The sequence below is a fragment of the Aythya ferina genome (assembly GCF_964211825.1).
Source record: "Aythya ferina genome assembly, chromosome: 3".
In the NCBI taxonomy this organism is placed as follows: Eukaryota; Metazoa; Chordata; class Aves; order Anseriformes; family Anatidae; genus Aythya; species Aythya ferina.
The window spans coordinates 57678608-57692925 of record NC_140298.1 but is presented as its reverse complement, the minus strand read 5'-3'; the positions used below and the strand labels follow the sequence as shown (position 1 = coordinate 57692925).

The 14318-nt window shown below is 37.7% G+C and overlaps 1 long non-coding RNA gene across 1 annotated transcript in view; it reads right to left on the bottom strand.

The window, feature by feature from the left end:
* Positions 1-14318, bottom strand: part of LOC311435176 — a 50624-nt gene that overhangs the window by 28859 nt on the left and 7447 nt on the right. Inside the window, exon 2 of the long non-coding RNA XR_014691977.1 lies at positions 7428-7511. This is a non-coding gene — a long non-coding RNA (uncharacterized lncRNA). The remainder of the gene's footprint in view (positions 1-7427; positions 7512-14318) is intronic.

Below are 14318 nucleotides of genomic sequence, written 5' to 3'. Positions count from 1 at the left end.
TCCACAATATGTCAAGCAGCATGGTCTGGCCTGTTTATTGCTGCAAAACAATCAACACACATATGACTGGTACGGTAAAGACTGTGTTTCCTGCATGCAGAAGCCTGGCTTCTGGAGGTACATGCAGCTTCTTGCAAATGTTGCATATTGGCAGTAAAGATGTGGACTGGTCGCAGCAATCACTTCAAACTGCCATTTATCTCTAGCAGCTTGCAGGCTTCAGGATAAGTTCAAATCTGTCATACAGCAATGACTCCAGGTGATCTTGGACTGTTTTGAGAAGACACCAGTGATTAAAACTAATGGTAGCACAAAGTGGGTCCAGGGCTGAATTTTCTCAAAGCCAGCTTGAGTTTAGCAGCCACTGTGAAATGGGATGGATGTCCTTGGCTAGTCATGTATGCCAAAACCTGCATCCAGAGGGTCACTTGGATCAGCAGGACACCTTCTATCCAATTATCAGACAGGCAGTGGTGAAAAAAGATGGGAGCTCTGTTTGCAATGAGTCTCACCAGGAGACACACTCTGGCTTTTCTTCTTGCCTGGATTTGCTAGTTTTCTCTGCTCCTACAGTCTTGTTTAGAAACTTCAGTGCTCTCTGAACCTGTGGAATTGGTGGGATTCAACTTGTTTTGATTACAACCACCTAAAATTTAGGCATATAATTTCATATTTTGCAGTCAATGAAAAAGAGATTATTTTTTGCAGCATGTAATTCACCCTATGAATCTTAGGCACCTGTCCTGCTATGGTTCACTGTGCCAAATCTAGCTTTAATCCAGCTAAAGCTGGATTGTAGATTTCTAAAGGGGTGGATGATGCTCTCTGCCAAAGCCTGTGCCAGTGTCTGTAAAATGGGCATGACCGGGCATAATGATGAAACTTATTTTCTACATGATCAGTAGAAGTCTGGCCAAATACAGCTGATACCACTACTGTGTGCAGTGACTGAGATGAATATTGAATTCTTGGTCAGGGAAAGCAACCCACACAGGGTCAAGAAAGAAACTTTATATATTGGGGACCATCTGGTGGATGCTGTATCAATGTTTTGAACTCCAGTTCAGTCTTGCATGATATTTCTGAGATGTAACATATGATTGGTAATTATCCAGGAGGGGAAATGTGAATACAGACTGGTTTTATTTCACCAAATGAGTTCCTGACTAATGAATTGTCACTGAGATTTTTTATTTTGTACATGTATAGATGCCCTTAGACTAAAATGCTGGCTTATGGTTTCAGCCTAATCAAGTGTGAAGACTGTATGGAGTGTTTGTGTCCTCACCTAAAGTGGTTCCCACACCCAAACTGTAGGATGCTTCTGTTGAGAAAGCTTTTCGTGAGGTATATTGCAAGAGAGTGACTTTCAGCGAACAACACTTAGTCTTTTGGCAAAGAATTCAGGGCCTAACTGCATCCCCAGAAAATTATATTAAAGTTTCCCAACCATAAAGAAGACTTCATTTTCTAGCCTGTGACAAACTGATCAATTGCTTGATCTTGGTAATAGGTAATAGCAAAAGATCCAAACTCTGTATATCCCTATTGTGTTTTTCTTGGGATGTTTCTCTTCCTTGAGTAAAGAGAACTAGCATTAAAGGTCATCCTCATGTGCTATGGACTGCTTCCTACTGGAGGTAAAGTAATCTTGCAGCACCAGATTGTCTCTTCTTTCCATTAATTTGAGGTCTCATGTGGAGCCTAGTCTTGGCCTGCCTTGTTCCAGGTAGCTTTAGAGTCTACATTGAAGCATCTGTGCAGAAGGGAATGACAGACCATTTCCTAAAGTTCATTGCCAAAGCTGTGGAAGAGCCAACAGTTCCTGTTTGCATCCCAGAGGACAGAACTTCAGGAAAAGCAAAGTCACCAAACAGTCAAAAGCAAAACCATGGCATGTACAAACTAGTATGGCTTGTGTCGGCTGCTGGGTGTTGAAGCTCTAACTACTTACAGCTGGAGCAGGAGTCCATGTTCAGGAAAGGCTGAGCCATAGTGAGAAAAACAAACAAACAAAAAAACCAGCCAAGTGCCAAGTGGAAGCTCTGAGTTAATAGCTAGAGAAGGCTGGTGGCATCCAGCATCTTCTGAAGATGCAGAGCAGGAGTAGCAGGACTAGACCAAATTGTCAAATCCAGGGAAACATTGGCATGGACCAGATAGTAATGAAAAAAAAAAAAAAAAAAACCAATACCTGTATGGAAACAGATTGCCAAAAAAAAAAAAAAAAAAAGGTTAATTTTACACAATGTGAGTTTCAACCAGAGCAGAGCTGTGCATGATAGTGCCACACCAGTAAGTTGGAGACCTCAATACAGATTTATGGTGCTATCAAACCACAGTCTTTGTTTTACTAACTACTCTGTCTGTTTAATGGTACTTAAGGGCTTTACTGCAGTTGGGCATTTTATTGTGTTTAGACATGGTTTTAACAACTGAGTTAGCTCACATGATGCTGCCAATTGCAGTCAGAGCAGAGAAATATGTTTTTTTTTTCAACACTGTAACATAGTAGACAGGGTTATATTTTAGCCTTACAGAGTTTATAAATGGCTGGAGGCCATTGAACCAAACAGAGAGCTTCTCTCATATTTGCTGACATCCAGTTCATATGGTGTCAACTAACTTAATTTGTTAAGAATTTTATTTAAACAAGATAAAAAATTTCTAATTGAGCAAAACTTTAGAGTGTTATTCCAGCCTTGAATGAGTCTATTGGAAAGCAGTGAGCTGGGAGAAGGAGACAAGGACAAAATAGGAAAATGCAGACAGACCCAACCTAAAATCAAAACTATTGTATCATGAACAACTAACTATTTTCTTCTAACTGTTCTTTTTTAAATTGCTGAACTTGTTTGAAAACTAATAATGTGTCTTGCTTGACTTTTAAAGGACAAGATCATTTTAATTTTAAAGGATGAAAACAAAATCTAATATTCATGCAAGGAAGAGAGGAAACTTAGCTGCTGTCCTGCAGCTTCCATGTCAGCACAGGAGTGATATGCTCTGCAGGAAACTGATTCAACTTTTTTATGAGCCATCAATGATTTATTAGAAATCCCGATGTTCTTCCCAAGAAGCATTTTTCATTGTGTGACAGATGACATACTGCACTCATCTGTAGTGCTATTGTCCCTCTCATCCCATGCTCTCTTCCCAAAATACCGTTATGCAGCATTGGGTATGGAAGTAAGTTTGTGGCATGCTAGTGTAATACCTAGTTTTCCTAAAATCAGATGGCAAGAAGCATACTTTATATAGTTTAAATAGGGCAGAAACATCCTAAATTTATCCTAAAAATTACAATGTAAGGTTACTATTTATTATTAGCCACAGATGATTATTTCAGTGGTAGCTTTGGCTTTATTCAGTAGTAAAGCTGTCACCAGCTATGCACAGTGGCCACTCTTCTTTGCAGTAGCCAGCTTTGGGCAGTGGATCAACTGAATGCCTTAAATTATCTGTTGAACCTTGGCAGTATTGTGGAAGAAGCCTGCAGCCAATTCATGGGTCCCTGGTATAGCTCCAGCAGCTTAACAGATGGATCACTAGTAAGTCTCTTCTCTATTTCTCTGTTAAATATTCATGGAGCCAGCATGTATATAGGCCCAAACATGCCCCTGGAGGTGCCAGCAAGGGTCTCTGATCTGGGGAAGATGTTAAATTGGCCAGTAGAAGTCTGAGGGTAGAAATGTTTTCTGCAAGAATCCATCCTTGAGTGCAGAACATGGAGTGACAGCCATATGTGCAACTGTGCTAGTGAATATGTCTGCAGTGCATGCTTATACAATCTATTAATAGGCTGGTGGCATACTGAATGTTAATGTGGGGAAAGAGGGAATGAAAGACAATAAGGAAATGCCTTGAAATAAGTTGAAGCGTCAACCACAGTAAAAATTTTCTGGTTTGATTGCAGTGAAGTTCAAGAAAAAATAAAAATTGCATTCCCCACCCCCATTAGAATATTCAGCTCTTATTTTCAGAATGCACTGCTGAAAACATTGCTAAATGCAAGCCCATGCAGCCCTGTAAATAGCTTAGTGTTTTTAGATCCCAGTCAGAGCCAGAATTATGTTTTCTTCTTATATTTAATACCAATGTTGAAACAACAGCCAAATATACCTCTGGAGTATTGGGGTCCATATATAAGTATTGGGTTGCCTTTTGGGGCTCTACTGCATCTAGATCTTTTTCTTAACTCTGAAATATCTACAAAGGCTTAGGATTGCTCTTTTAAAGGCTCCCTTTGGTGGAATGGAGGGTGCACTTTTCTGACCTTGACAACTTTCTCTTCTATTTCTGTTGCTATATCAAAGAGAGAGCTTATCTCTAAGTTTCATTACAAATGTTGCAGGAAAGTGGTTTGCAGTATTACAGTGGACTCTACTGCATGGAGTATGTATGAAGAAATAAAAAAATCCTGGGAAAGATCATACCTAGTCCCTCTTGAAAGGTTTGCACCGAATTCTTTGAAACTACATAATGCTGGCCAGCTACTGTACAACCAATATTACTGATATCATCAATTTGAATAAAGGTGAAATATTTCAGGTGAATACAAGCCTTTTCATAGTATGATAATGTAACACGAACATGTTGCAATGAAGAAGCAAACATTTCTGTGTGTTGTACTTTAACCCCAGCAGGCATCTAAGTACTACACAGCCACTGTCACTCTCCCCATGTGGGATGGGAGAGAGAATAGGAAAGGTAAAAGTGTGAGAACTCATGGGATGAGATAAAGACAGTTTACTAGGTAAAGCAGGAGCTGTGCATACAAGCAAAGCAAGCCAGGGAATCAATTTGCTATACTACTAGGTGTTCAGCCACTTCCAGGACATCAGGGCTCATCAGACCTAATGGTTTTGTGGGAAGACAAACTCCATTACTCTGAACATCTTCCCTTTCCTCCTTCTTTACCCCAGCTTTTATTGCTTAGCATGATGCCACTTGGTTTGGGACATCCCTTTGGCCTGTTTGTGTCAGCTGTCCTGTCTGAGTCCCCTCCCAGCTCCTTTTGCACCACCAGCCTTCTCACTGGCAGGGCTGCACAAGTAGCAGAAAAGTCCTTGACTCTGTGCAATCACTGCTCTTCAACAAGCAAAAAACATCTGTGTGTTATCACCAGCACCCTCAACAAAAATCCAAAACACAGCATCCCACAAGCTGAAATTAAGAAAATTAATTTTGTTCCAGCCCAAACCATGACACTGTGTCTGCTAGTGGCATGATAGTCTTAGGTACAATAAACGTTTAAATTATGATGGGATACCTGGAAACGGCTGCATTGCAGACTGTTCTTTTCTTTTACTCAGTAGTGTAATGATTGATGCTTTCTAAATTAGGCTAGAGCTGTTTCCTCTTTAGCCTGGGGTTCATATTGCTGCCTAAGTTGTTTACCTCCGAACCAGTTCTAATACATTTGTAGAGTAGCTACATTAATGACAGAAAAATAATGTTCCAGTACGATCTTATATTTCCCAAAATAATGCAGCAGAGTATGTTTCCAAAGACTAGGGCATAGACTGTGCAAATCACAGTCAATCAGTTTTTAAGAGAGAAGCAAGTTATGGAAAAACTCTTGATATTTTTTTATTTTCAGTAGTATTTCATTAGTATTTATTTCACAGTTGTACTGTTTGTTAGATAAGCGAGAAATGAACTTCACAAACGTGTGTTAATTATAGTACCTTAAGATAAGCAACTGAAAGTTCTCATTTCCACTTTGACTGATACCAAAATAACTTATCTTATGATATTTTGACACATCTCTTTAAAACCCTCTGCTAAATAAGGAAGATAAAAAATAAATGTGAGAAAACAGCAGAAGAATATATTTTTTAAAATGAGTCGAGAAGCTTTAAATTCATTATTCTAGTCAATGGTTATGATTAGTTGTTCAGTAGGATTGCATTGGTTCGATTACATTATGTCATACTCCATGAGAATTGACTTACACTATATTGACTTACCATAGTGTCTATGATCTACCCGCAATAGATAATATAGCATACACACACTCACATATAAACCTCTTTAAAACAGAATAATGTAGAATAAGAAGCCAATCTGCTTACACTTTTAGTTATTGTCTACTCTTTCTGGTGGATGATCCTAATACATGTATCCATGTATAACAGTGAACCTTTTGGATAGGGGGGAATTATGAAGTAAATATGTGTTGCAATGTGTTCTAGGATCCTGTTCCCCTCATCATCCTGGCATGTGTCCAGGATGGCTATACCACATTAGGCTGTTAAGGGTACCATGGTCAGGTTAATTTTCAAGGAAAGCAGTGATACAACAGAGAAGCAGAATGCAGCATAATTAGGTCTCATTCCAGCAGGAATCATGATATGACTGGAGAGCTCACTTGGACTTGCACATCTGAACCATTCCCAGGTCAGTGACCTATAGAGGACAATATTCATAAGGACCATCTAGATCCTTAACGAAAATCTTAAATTACTTTTAAGGGAACCACCTGAAATTTGGGTCAAGAGGCAACACATACGTCCAAGCACAAAAGGAATGCAATAGGATTTCTTTTCTGCATTCATTTACGCCGTGAAATTGTTTTCTGCACTGCTGTGATATAGTTCCTTCCATTATTCTCTCAAAGGAATCATAGTCTCATATTTTTTCCCCTTTGGTGTATTTGGCTTCCTGCTTTAATCTAATTCTCACAGCTCAGGGGAATCATCAGACCAGGCTGAGATTTGTATCTTTTCAGAGAGCTCATCAATAGTTTACATAATGCTGTGGCAGGGCCAGGGTTCACACAGCTGGAGAGGTACTCGGCAAGAGTACTGAGTTAAGCAGAAAAAGCCTTCTTGAGAGTCTGAACTTTGTTTAAAGAATTTTTTTTTTCTTTTTCCTTTTTTTTTTTTTTTTTTCTTCTTCCTGAAAAAGAAGCCAAAACAACACAAAAGCGGTGTGTGCAGGTTTGCTGGCAGCTGGTGTGCTGTGACTGATGATGCTTATGTTAATTATGCTCTCACTATTACCATGTGATCCACCCATCTGGTTTTTGAAGCCAGCTGTTTTCCTTTATCTTGTTGAACTATCAGTTATTCAAGATAGTGACCATCTCTTTGTGGTGAGCAAGGAGTGAAGGTAGTGCAATAAAACTCTGATATAGGGGTTGCATTGTCAGATTCAACTAATCAATCTAAAAAACCAGGAAAACACAGGTTTAGCTATGTTATCTTTTCCAGCTTGAATGTCTTTAAATACTAATTAAGACTGGACCAAAAATGTGTTGAGTATTTTAAATTGTCCAGTTTTGTACTTCCTGGAATTCAGAAAATGTTGTTGAAATTATGTTGTTGAAATGTTGACCATTTTCAGATGCTTAATAACGCAAGTTTTAATACAAACTGTTTGCCACACAATTCATACAAATGCATTTTATTCAATTGACTTACCTTGTTTTAGTTTGTGACTGGTTACTTAAGTCATGTAGTATTCTTGCTTCATGTAATATTTTTGGGCAACCCAGACTTTTTAGCCTAGAAAATAGTGGACATTAAGCACTGTTGTTTGAATGGAAATGGAACACTGGCATTCACATGAAGAGCAGCCATTCAGGTGGTTATGCATATGCAAAGAAAAAATCATGTTCGTGTAAAATGAAAAAGGGACATGACCACAGCTAAAACTAAACTAAACTAAACTAAACTAAACTAAACTAAACTAAACTAAACAAACAACTAGTCAGAGCTAAAATGACTTTCTGAATTGTTGCTCTGCCGTATTTGTCCAGTTCTTGACCATTCAGCCAGATATGTATATAAACACCCCAAATATAATAACATTAACAAAACTGTTCTTATGTTTCCGGAATTCCTCTTCTGGCCTTTAACCAGCAAATGTGATCTTGTTCTCTCCCTCGGAAGAACACACTCCCTCTCTGCCCTGCCTCTGATGGTCTCATGCATTATTTTCCTGATCTTATAAAATATTTTCCTTTAACAAGAAAAAATCCCAACCAACCCAAACCATCACCACCAAGAAAAATAGTTAACATGACTACTTAAATATATTACCCCTGTATAAAGAAAAGCCTATACAATATTTAGAATTATCTTACTGCTGCCCCATGGAAATTAAAGTAACATTATTATTATTCAGATTGTGTTTAACTTTCCTTATTTCTCTGAACATTGAATTACTTTTCAGAGGCTACTTTTTCCTTAAACATTGTTTCATCAAATGGGTTAAAACAGAGTAGACTTTGAAGGGGATATTGCCAGTCTCTACTGGTGCATATTGGAGACTGTGAACTTCTGCAGGATAAACTTGGTTACACTGCACAAACCTTTAGTCCTTTCCTTTTATCATATATGGAAAGACCTAAGTGAAACTGAATTAACATGTTAAGGCACATTGATATATTAGCATGCCAGAAACAGAAATTTGCAATTAACAATTTTACATGTAGTTGAAGTACTAAAAAACTTGAACTTCCATATTTTTCATGAAATTTTAAAGCAATATTCACAAATCTGACAGAAATGTTTTAATTTTTAGATGAGTCAGTACTTTCTAGATCTTTTGAAGTAATCTTGAATAGCAAGATAGCTTATTTAATTGGAAGCATCTTGTGTGTACATTTTTAATCAGAATTTTGGAAATACAGAATTTTTAAGCAGTGAAAATCTAAACAATAAAAAGTAAGCTTTCAGAAATATTTGTAGCTTTGAACATGAATACTTTTTTTTTTTTTTTTTTTTTTTGTCTGATTTTTTCTACACAATGATTTAATCTGAGTTACAGTATGTTTTCTAACACAAGGAAAACCTTATTATACCTTACATACTGTAGACTGGGTTTAAAACTAAGAAGGAAAATGTATTCAAAATTATCAATGAAAATATTCTCAAGGGAAAACTGGGGTCCCTTACTTGAAGATCTGACTCCTATTTCTCTATTTTGGAGGGATTTATGAATAGTGGTTCCTCTTATTAACATACATATGTTATACATTGTTATATATTATATATATATATTATACATTATATAATTTAGATAACATATACATTATAATATACATTATATATATATAAAAATATATATTATATGTTATTAACATATATTATGTTATACATAATATCAGCATGGCAGCTGAGATAAAACTGAAGATCATCCCTAGTCCTAGTCCTAATGAATCTAGCAGCAGGTCGGCAGTCCCTTGCACCTCAGATATAACTCTTAAACTTTACTTTGAATTTTTATGAACCTCAATTTTTCATAAATCAGACACTAAACAAGTGGAATACAGATTTTTCTTGTGATTCTACTTTTTCCCTTTAAAGCTCTGGCCTCTTGTTTATGAGAAAAGTCACTATGTGACATGTCAAGTTTTCTTGAATAAATAATCCAATCTTTGGAAGAGATTCCATCTGCTACTTCCTGTCTTCTTTTTCTCAGTAGCGTGTAAACTTGATTCCATTTTAAGTCTTCCTGGATGCAAATATTACTTTGAAGAGACTGGTAACTGGACTGCTCTGTGTGCTTCTAACAGCTGAAGCAAAATGCATCCTTTAAACATGTATAAGAGCACTTAGCCTTCTTAGAATATACTTGGGAGCATGCAAGGTGAAGTAGCACTCTGGTGACATCATTGTCAGGTCATCCTGCAAGAATAACGAAATCATATATAGAGGTGTGCCCTGAGGCATACTCTGTTGCCATAATTAGGTTGAAGGCTCCCTTAGATATGATGTCTTATTGCAAGAGCATTTGCAGGAACTAATTGTGGTATGTTTTTGCATCAGTATTGGTGTACTGCATCATTTATGGTCTGAAAATAGCTGTAATTGTGTGCAATGATTGAGTCATTTCCTGAATTTAGTATCCTAAGCAGAGTACGAATTAAATGACTAACACACTCTTGACTTTGTCATCTTTTTTATCTCTGGCTGCTTACTTAAAGAAAAAAAAACAAAAACAAAATCAAAAACAAAACAAAACCAAACCAAAACAAAAAAATACTCTCTGTGTTTTTGCATTTTTAAAGCGAAATTAGATTTGGTGTATTTTAATGCTGCTGAGAGTGACAGGTTAGTAATAATCGTTGTTCACAGACAGAGAACATGCAGGTGTTGTTAGATCTTCCTACGCTCTTGCAGCTCTCCCAGTGCATTTCCGATCAGTACTACCTTTTTTGTGCCATAGACTGCAACTTTATTCTGAACACTAGGTGCAGAGAATTTTTAAAATGGAGAAATGGTCAGTACGGGACAGGCTGAGGGCATCATTCCTGTTTCATTTGCAGCTCAAGTTAGAAACAAATACACTCTCTTGGTGTACTTCCACTCTTGCACTGTACCAGCCTGCATCTCAGGAGACCACAGCATCATTTCCTCTGAATTTTTGCCTGTGTTCCTCTTCTACTTGTAGGAGCACTTTCTCTTAATTGTGAAGCTGCACTTTTGTCTGACTGATCTTCCAGAAAGGGTGATATGACAGTTGTTTGCAGTCTTGTGAAAGCAAAATAAACAACTGGCACTGGTTTTTAAAATTGTGCTAAAGATCTAGAATCCTGCTGCCACTCAGAGGGTGCAGCATATTAATTTTGAATCATCAATATTTTTGGTGCCATCATTATCACATGCACACACACACACACACACACACAAAAGCAACCTACACTACTTGCATTCATATCAAACCCTTTTATTTAATTTATTTGGACTGTTTTTCTATCCTGTACCAGTTAATCGCTAGCCCTATTTCAACTCAGAATCTGAATGTTATTTACCATCTGTCTCCAAGGGATGCACTTGCCAAGTCCCTTAATTTGCTATAATTGGCAGGTTTTCAGTGTACATAATTTATATTAAAAAAAAAAAAAAAGCCACAATACTGAAAAAAAGAAGATTAATTAAACCATTTCTTCTGGGCCCCTAGAAGTGTTCCAAAAGGATGGCTTTAGGGCCACAAGGTCTGCTCTGTGTATGTGCTGTCACAGCTGATCACATTAAAAATGTATGTTGGGTTGGTCCCTTGTGCCTCTACACTGGTCAGAAGGATGTCACTAGCACCTGGGTAACATCACATACAAACAGTGAATTAAATATCTTGCATTTGCATTTGTGCCTTTTGTTCACACACTAGAAGCTCCTAGGCTGCAGTATAATTTATGGATACCTCCACGTAGGCAATTCTGTAGCTGATATGATAGGAAATGTTATGGAAAAAAAACCAAAACCCTAAGCAGATGTACAGAATACTAAATAGACCTACTGAAAGACTGCAAACCGACTGAAAGACATCACACATGTGGTTTGTAAACATGATTTATACCTTCCTTTCTCTTAGCTTCTTGCTCCTGACAGCACCTTGTTAATGAGTGCATAGTGCAGTGATGTAACGCCATGTGAAGGCAACTGTCAGTCTAGGGGACGTCAGCCTGATTTACCCATGATCCTGAGTTATCCATGCTCCTGAATACAAAGTCTCTTCTGTTGCAGTTCTCCTACTGTCCTTTCAAGTGACAGAGAAAGAGAACAAGATGGTAGAGAAGAGGATTGGTATGATTCTTTGTATTTGGCCTGGAAAGGGGAAGAAAGTAAAGAAAGAACACGCATATTCACGTTCTCCTTTTGCCAGATCTAAGATGATATCTAAGTGATATGGAAGACCTTCACCAGCCTCAAAATTTGCTGTCATGTGACCATACAACCTTCATGTGTGTTTCAGTCATTGTGTTTATATTTATGTAAGCAATCCAAGAAAAGTGGAATTAACAGAGCAGTGTGAAAAACAGAGCAATGTGAAAAACAAACTGGCTAAGTCTGTTTCTGTCCTGTTCCATTACAATTTGGCATATTCCATGTCAGACCTAGTTGAAACATGCTTTTACTCTTGGGTTGCTCATTTTCCAGCATCTGGAGAGGCTCCATTTTCAAAATCAAGCAGTAATGTTTGTTGCAACCAGCTCTCCTGAGGTACAATGAAAATGTAGGTGAAGTTGAGAGGAACTTCTAGTTCTTTTCAGATTTCATGAAATTTCAGTCTTCTCTGTTAAAGAAAACTTCTCTAGTGTCATGAGATGTTTATTTCATATAGTATTTAAAAGGAAAAAGTCAGATTCTGGAAGTGGACATAACCTATTCTAATATTAATGTTTTAGGAAGTCATTCTGGTGGAAGTAGACAATCGTGAATTGTCTCAAAGAGATGAGACAGTTGTTGGAATGTTCACTGGATTAGCTAAATTCCAGCTCTTTGAAATCCCCTGTTTAGATTAGAGAAAAAACACATTCTAGATTTTATTCCCCAGTAAAATTCTAGAAAATTCCCTTCCAGGGCTAATTTCTGTGGAAATGACATATTTTCTAGAAAAATACTCAGATGAACACAGCAGTGGACATTATATGAAAATCTAGGTGCATTGGAAGAGACAGAGAAATACTGTGAAATGCTGTGAAACACGGCAAACCTGAAGAAATTCATAGCCTAAACTGCTTCTGTCAGAACTGGGAGAATGAAACTTGCTGAAACTGGCAGAAAAATTCAGACAGGTATCACACCATGGAACAGCAAAGATCTTGGGAAGATAGCAAAAACAGAGGGATCATCAGTTTTCCAGACCTAAGGTCTGCTGTGACTCAAGACTGGAGAAGAGGAGGCTGAGGGGAGACCCCATCACAGTCTACAACTTCCTCGTAAGGGGGTGTCGAGAGGCAGGAGACCTTTTCTCCATTAACACCAGTGACAGGACCCGCGGGAACGGGGTTAAGCTGAGGCAGGGGAAATTTAGGCTGGACGTCAGGAGGGGGTTCTTCACAGAGAGGGTGGTTGCACACTGAAACAGGCTCCCCAGGGAAGTGGTCACTGCACCGAGCCTGTCTGAATTTAAGAAGAGATTGGACTGTGCACTTAGTCACATGGTCTGAACTTTTGGGTAGACCTGTGCAGTGTCAAGAGTTGGACTTGATGATCCTTAAGGGTCCCTTCCAACTCAGGATATTCTATGATTCTATGATTCAATTTCGTAAGATTTTTGTGATGCTATGGAGTTTTACCATTCCCTTAGGTGAAAAGGTTCACTTAGCACAATCTTTGTCATGTTAAAGTCTGGGAAGTAACATGGGCTATGACTGAGTTTCTCTGTTCTGCTGGAAAAGGGACTAGTTACTCAAGTGCTCTAGGATATTCTACACTCTACTGCAGCTCTTCTGCAACTGAAACACACTATTTCAGAGCCAAGTTCATTAATAATTAACCTATATCAGGGATGTCATGCTTTTTCCAAAGAATATTTTATGCATGGATTAGGGTGTATATTGCCTGTCCAATTCTTAATGTAAAATTGAAAACTTTAACAGTGCCTTCAAACATTTGTACAGGATTTGGGTGACTGAATGACTAAATGGATACATTAAATATACAGTGTAAGGGACATATTCCTTTTGCCTATTTGTGGACTAATTACAACAGGAGTTAATGAATATCTTTGTACAATATTGAAGTCACAAAGAAGTATGTCCAGAAAAGGAGGTAAAGCTTCACAAAATGGGCATATGAAATCACAAATTATCATAGACTTTTTTTTCTACATGTTCTATGGAACTTTCCACATTATTATAGATCATTTATTAAGGCAAAGTGCTTAAAATAGTGATGTCACGACAATCTTATTCTTTTTATTCTTTTTTTTTTTTTTTTTTTTTTTTTTTCCTTTTCTTGCCTGTTCCTTTTAGTGGTTTCAATTATTGCAAATTCATTATAAGCTAATTTGTTGACTCAAGGACATGGTACTGAAGGATATTGGAAAAAGTTCCAGCTATCTTTCCCATGATTTTTCATAGAATCATAGAATCATTCAGGCTGGAAAAGACTTCTAAGATCATCTAGTCCAACCTTTGTTCTAGTATTGAAGTCTATGACTAAACCATGCTTCTAAGTTCTACATCTACGCATTTTGTAAGCAAGATGCACAAAATTTGTTCTGCTTTAGGTGATTGATCTGGGTGTCTGAATCATTGACTGCTCAGAGGATTTTGACAGTTATGGCAGAAGAGGACTACAGTTATTTTGCCCAAACTGCTGTGAGCATGAGTGAGACAGATGTCTATCTTTCATAAACTTTGCACCTTAGGAAAAACTGTCCCATACATGGGACATTCATGATGGCAGTTCTAGATTAAGTATTCTTCCTGACTGATTACAAAGTCAATTTCACAGATCTGTAGTGAGACTGAAAGCACCTGAAGGCAGGACATTTCAAGGAATTTCATTCCAAGTCCTGGTACTTCTGTGCATGTATGCATGTACCTGCTTACCTACCTAATCACCTCAAGTTATTGT